We start from the raw sequence: 7,088 nt of genomic DNA on the forward strand, positions 1-7,088 counted from the left end.
TATTCTTTAGCCAATAAAGAAAAAAATTTCTTCTTCTTGTATTTTTTTTGCTTCTCTTCTTAGAATCATTTTTATTATCTTTGGATCAGCGTTATTTTAGCCTAATCCAGAGACAAAACGATATCTTTCAAGTTTTTTTAATGGATTCATAACTTCTTTTATTGATTTGGCTTAGAATGTGTTTCATTTCCAACAAAATCCCATAAACTTTACATTGATTTATCCTTAACATTATATAAACAATAATGGTTAATTCATCTTCAATTCATGTTATTTAATATTATTTTATGTATGCAATAAAAACTCATTTAATTTTTTTGAAGTAGGTTGTTAGAACTAATTTTTAGCCCTGAATTTAGTTTTTACTTAATAAATAGTAAATAAAGTTCGTTATTATTAATAATATTATTTTTAAATCAAGGGATTATAAGTTATTCTAATGATGAAAGGATCACCTTCATTTACTTCATAAATATATAATAGTGATGCGTGCTGGAAAATTCGCGGCCGTAGAGTAACATATTATTGTCTTAATATTATACGAGAATTCAACAAATACACAGATGAAAGAGATATAAGCAGTGATGACTCTAAACATTTTTAAATGGAAAACCCGTAAAAGGGAAAAACTACTTGGTCTGACCCAGTTGCGAAAATTCATTATTGATTGATGATTACAAAAATCCCGTCCCACAGACGGGAGATGGTAACTATATTTTTCAGACTACAGCTTCAACTTGCCATATTCAACAATCGTTTGACCTTCCAAATGTGTCTGAAAATCTTCTAAATGTGGTTCAAATACTTGATCTGGGCTTGATTTGACTCGGATTGGGCTAGTTTTCAAATGATTAAGTCCGTCGCATCGAGCCGAAATCGGAGCTCTGGATGACTTTTTTTTATCAAAATTTGATTGATTCTTATTTAAAATATATTCTCGAGATTCATGTCATGCATCGAAATTCATGTTGAATGATAAATTTATTAATGACATATTAAATAACATGCTATAAACAAAAGTTAAGAAATACCTTAGAATATTAGTTTAATTTATTAGTTAATTAAATAATAAATAAATAATAATAATGTGAAATTTATGAGATGATAATAAAGTTGAACCTTATAATAGTAAAAAATAAACGCAAAAATTAAAACTAACAATAATAATTTAATATAACATATTAAAAAATTATTGAAAAGTAATTTGTTAAAAATCAGTTATATTCATCTTCACATTTCCATCAAATTATTGAATGGACTTGAAATTAAAATACATTTTATCCTACATCCTAACTTTTTTTCCATTTTTTTTAAATTTATTTGCTTATTATCTATTCTTCACTTTCCTTCCCCGCCTACTTTTTAGGTTTTTTATCAGACCCTCTTTCCTTCTGTCATGGATTGACACATATCCACCAAGCTACTCTGTACTTTCGTTCCAGTCTATGCATGGAACGGGCCTAACTATAAAGTTAGCCTCTTTTCCATGATTAGGATTCCTTCGCATATCATTTTACTAATGAATGTGGTAACAGCAAGCAAATAAATCATTAAATATTCATTACCAAAAGCTTAAAGGCTAAATAAAGAGATCTCGGTCTGATTTTTTTCATTAAGTGCGCATTGAAATAACAATATTTTAGTGAAGTGGATGTGAGAAAGCTGGCAATACATGCATAAAATAATTTTTATTTTAAAATTTTTCTTTTCAGGTAAATGATTGCGCAAATTTAATATTATGAAATTCTTCATATTATTTTCAAAGAAGCATACATAATCTTAACATGTGCTGCGTGCCCCGGTCTGTTGGTTGATATTCACGGTAGAAACCCCTTGAGTCAGAGTTCAAATCCACATTGACACAGTTTGCCTTAAGAAGGTGAAACTCGAATTATTAGTCATATAAGGGGTGGCTGGAGGCTGGTAAAATATCCTCGACGCTTAGAGGGGAGCGTTGCTTCCCAAATTCTTTTTTATGCCTAGCGCCCAAACCCAGGTCCTAGACCTGAGTGCACGACACTTCGACACTTAGAGGGGAGCGTCGCGGTGCCCATATGCAGTGCTACTACGTTGAGACCAACAATGCCACAACACCCAATCCATTTCTAGAACCTGAGAGCATGACAATGCAGTGCCCCAACACCAGTTAAAGCTCCATATCGTGATGTCTCGTTGCCAGTAACTGAGCGGAGACAAATTTCACTTGTTCTAGGTACGCTTCGGGAATGATAGCTGATTTCATTTTCTTGCGTGTGATTTTATAGTTCTTTTGTTTAAGGAAGAAAAAACAAATGTTCTCAAGTTCCAATGTGTGGAAACTGTGGTGTAATTTATACATTTATCTTAATTTTTGTCATTGTGGATTTCTTGGTGAGATGTGACTCCACGTCTTTTTCAAATTTTTGAGTTTTCCCCCTTCAAATCTTTGTGTTCTTTGTATTTTCGATGATTTATTTTTTTGTGCACTTCTATTTTTAGTTTTGCTTTAAAGAATTGATTTCCTCAAATTATCCGCTTCTCTTCCAACATCTCTAAATCGGACCAAGGTAGCTAAAGAACAAATAAATTTTTTTTTGTGACCCAGCCAAATCTCTTATGTGTTTGATATCATAATATTCAATATTTATTGTTTAAAGTTAGAAGTAGTACCTAAGAGAACTGTGATATATTTGCGTCAGCATGTTAATAATATATTAATTTTGTTAAAGATTCTGATTTTATTTCCAAGATAAAAGATTGAGAATTTATGATTTCTTAAGGATATTTATGATTATTAAACATGTAAAGAATCCATTTTGTTAAAATTTCCTTCCTTCCTGCAGAACTGAAATGTACTAGATAGTTCAAAGAGGAGAAAAAGCCTTATAGGAGAACATGGGGATGAAGGAGCTATCTTGACCGAATTCAAAAAGCAGAGGACTGCAAATTATAATGTCCATATTTCTCATGGTTTCTACCATACGGTATCTCTCCACCATTCTTTTAACCAAACATCAGTTCAACCAATCTCCACCGTTAAATTGGCTCTGAAAGGTACAGAATCTCTCAGAGTTTCTCTCTCCTCTCGGCTATAAATTCAGAGCTCTGCCATTATTGTTCTTCCAGACTGATCAGCGGAGCTCCCAAAGCTAAAGCCAAAATCTCTTCTTTAAGTAGGGGGAACAGAGTAATGGGGGGGAAATCGTCTTCTCTCTCCTGCTCCTGCTTCAGTTTCTCCTCTGGGAAGCCACACTACAGAGAAGAAGAAGACGAGCGGGAATGGAGAGGAAGCAGCAAGGTTCGGCCGAGCGATGAAGACAGAAACTGGGGAGTTGGTGAGCGAGATGTGGATCTTAAAGCATCAGACTTCATTGCTAAGTTCCATGAGAGCCGTTTTATGGATCCTGAGCATATTACTGTGTAGCAGAAGTAGTTTCAGAGTTTGGTTACTGTGTTCTATGAGTTACTCTGTTTCCTTTCTTTCTTTTACTCAGCTAGCTTATTGTGTGTCGACTTCTTTGTTTAATAGATGTAATGTTTATGGGATTGATAAAGAATGTCATTGATTTTTGAAACATATTTGTGGCAGTTTATTGAATAAATTTGCGGTTTTGTATAGAATGTTGAAGCATCGAGTTTATGCCAAATTCAGAATTTCGGTTTTATGATGTAAAAAATCATGTTAATTTGAGTCTAAAAACCGATTTTTTTTTTTTGTGTAAATACAATCTATGTATATGTATAATATAGCAAACTAGATGAATTGGGCATACATGCACATGAAGAAATATTATGATACGAATAACATACGTGCGGTTTAATAGTATTGTAATTGTATTGTGATGGTAATATTATGATGAATGCCAATACAATATAACAAATTCTCACTTTCTGCGCCTATCGGTACATAATATTTCTTTCGCGCACACACACATAAGGAGAAAAACCAAAAGATCAGTAAATTTTGATCTGAATTTTCGCAGCTCAGGCAAATGAGAGAATATGATAAAATATTTCTTACGAACAAGAAAGAGTGATTCTTCATTTACATATATGTACCGCCTAATTGCTTTGAATTTACATATTTAACACCTAGATTTATTTTTACATTTATTTCCTCCATGTTATGGTATGACTCATATACCATATCGGGACAGACGCTGGATCGAAGCGGAGTGGAGAAATCTGTCCAAATTGGGAAGTTACGTGGGTTGGGGTGCGGGGGCAAAGCTCCGCGGTATGATACAAGAGTAATGTTGTAATTACATATTGTGCCTAGGGTTTACTCCTGGGGTTATAAAAAGGTCTGTTAGTAACCTCAGGAGGTATCCCCGTTTTATGTAAACCCTTCTCTGAATATTGAAAGGAACTCGCCGCTCTGCTCCCGAGGACGTAGGCATCTTTGCCGAACCTCGTTAAATCTCTGTGTTCTTCTGGATTTGTGTCGATTACTATTTTTCTTCGCCCTAATTTTCTCAACAAGTGGTATCAGAGCCTGGTTCGAGGGCAGGGAAGAAAACTGTGGCGGCGGAGGAAAAGCAATCTCGGCGAACTTAACATCGCAACAAGAAGTTCGGCGGTTTTGAGGCAGTTCGAGGCCATGGAAGTTCGCGTAAGGAGGTTCGCGAACGGGCTTCGGCTCTTAGGAAGAAGATCGCGTCGCGGGAAGAAGACTGTTCGCAGAGTAGGATCGCGACACACGAAGTTCCGCGAGAGTGTTCTTCCGCAAAGGAGAAGCGAAGGTCTTTGCGGCAGGAAGCGGAGGTCTCGAACCAACGAGAAGATCGCGCATGAGACGCGATCAAACAGAAAAAGGAAGGAGTGGAGGCAAGGAGGCAATTTTCGGAACTTTCCATTGGTGGCTGGCTTGAGGAGAGGACCTTTGAAGGAAGGAGATATTTTTGCCTTTCTTTGCTGTGGAGGAATCAAATCAAGGAATCTTTGATTCTTTGGTAGGCTACAGAAGGAAACCTTTAATCAAGCTTCGCTGGAAGGAGAAGAAATTGGAAGGAAATCCGAAGCGGGGGAAGAATATTCCTTTGCTGGAAAGGAATCCGAAAGGGAAGCTAGAGAAATCCATTACCGCCGGAGAGCAGGGAAAAGAAAAGGTTTAATTTTCAGATGACATTTTCTAGTGCAAAATTCGAGGTGGTGAAGTTCGACGGAACTGGTAACTTCGGATTATGGCAAACCAGGGTGAAAAAGATCTGTTATCTGTTGGCGCAACAGAGAATTTTGAAGACCCTGAGGGCAACAAAACCAGATGTCTTGGAGGATGAAGATTGGGAAGAATTGCAATAGCGAGCGACAACGACGATACGACTATGCCTAGCAGATGAGGTTATGTATCATGTGATGAATCTGAAATCTCCAAGAGAAGTTTGAAAGAAACTGGAAATTCAGTTTATGGCTAAATCTCTGACAAACAAGTTGTATCTGAAGCAAAAGCTGTATGAGCTGAAGATGCAAGAATGATCTGATCTGACACAACATGTTAATGGCTTCAATCAATTAATCACAGATCTGTCACCACTTGATGTGAGTATTGAGGATGAAGATAGAGCGATGATTTTGTTGTGTTCGTTGCCCTCTTCCTATGAACACCTGGTGACTACTCTGACATATGGGAAAAAAACTATCAAAGTGGATGAAATTACTACAGCGTTGTTGGCTAACAACCAGCGGAAGCAGAATGCAGAGGAAAGCTCTCACGGTGACAGTTTATATGTGAAGAGTAAGCAAGATCATGGAAGGAAGAAAGAGAAGGAGGGATCTGGAAGGTGAAGTTCCAGATCAAAGTCTAGAGGAAAAAAGGAAATTCATTGCTACAAGTGCAAGGAGCCAGGTCATATGAAGCGAGATTGTCCAAAACTGAAGAAGCAGACTGGGGAGAAAGGTGTTACTTCATCAAAGTCTGTAAATGTGATGCAAAGTGAAAATTAAGATTGCAGTGATGGCGATATGCTCTCAATTTCATCAACTCAGTTCACGGATACATGGATTCTTGATTCTGGGTGTTCTTATCACATAACACCTAACAGTGAGTGGTTTTCTTCATACATGTTAACTAATTCTAGCTCAGTCTATTTGGGTGATGATAGATACTGCAATATAGTTGGTATTGGAGAAGTCAGAATTCAGATGTATGATGACACTGTTAGAACGTTATGTGATGTCAACCATATTCCAGATCTGAAGAAGAATTTGATTTCCTTGAGCACCCTACACAGAAATGATTTTATTCCTAAGGCTGATGAGAATAAGGAAACCATTATAATTGTTAAGGGTGCACTGACTGTGATGAAAGGAAAGTTGATTGCATGTAATATCTACAGACTGTTAGGGAGTACAGTTGTAGGTGGATTTCATTCTGTGGAGTTAGATAATGACAGTATAAAGCTATGGCATATGCGTCTGGGTCATCTCACTGAACGTTGGATGACAGAATTGCATAGAAGAAATCTGCTGCTTGGGGTTAAAAGCTGCAAGCTCGATCTTTGTAAGTTATGTATTCTTGGAAAACAGACTAGAGTTGGTTTTATGACTGGAAAGCACAAAACTGAAGGAATTCTTGATTATGTGCATTCTGATGTATGGGGCCCTACTAGGGAGTTGTCATTGAGAGGATCTCAGTAATTCCTTACCTTTATTGATGATTTCTCCAGGAAAGTTTGGGTGTATTTCTTGAAGCAGAAATCTGAAGTATTATCTAAATTCAAGCTGTGGAAAGCTGAGGTGGAGAACCAAACTGACAGAAAGATCAAGTATTTGTGGTCCGATAATGACACAAAATACACTGATTTGCAGTTTCAGAAGTGTGTGGCAAAAAGGATGAACAGGTCCTTAACTAAAAGGGCAAGGTGCTTGAGACTGAATACAGAGCTTCCTAAGAGTTTCTGGGCAGATGCTGTGAATATGACATGTTATCTCATCAATAGATCATCTTGAGCATCACTGGGTGGAAAGGTCGCAGAAGAGGTATGGACAAGTAATCCAGTTAAATTTGGTCATTTACGAATTTTTGGATGTCCTGCTTATGTGCATGTACCTGGAGATGAAAGATCCAAACTTGATGCAAAATCCAAGAAGTGCATCTTTCTAGGCTACAA

The sequence above is a fragment of the Phalaenopsis equestris genome, unplaced genomic scaffold (assembly GCF_001263595.1).
Source record: "Phalaenopsis equestris unplaced genomic scaffold, ASM126359v1 Scaffold000240, whole genome shotgun sequence".
NCBI lineage: Eukaryota > Viridiplantae > Streptophyta > Magnoliopsida > Asparagales > Orchidaceae > Phalaenopsis > Phalaenopsis equestris.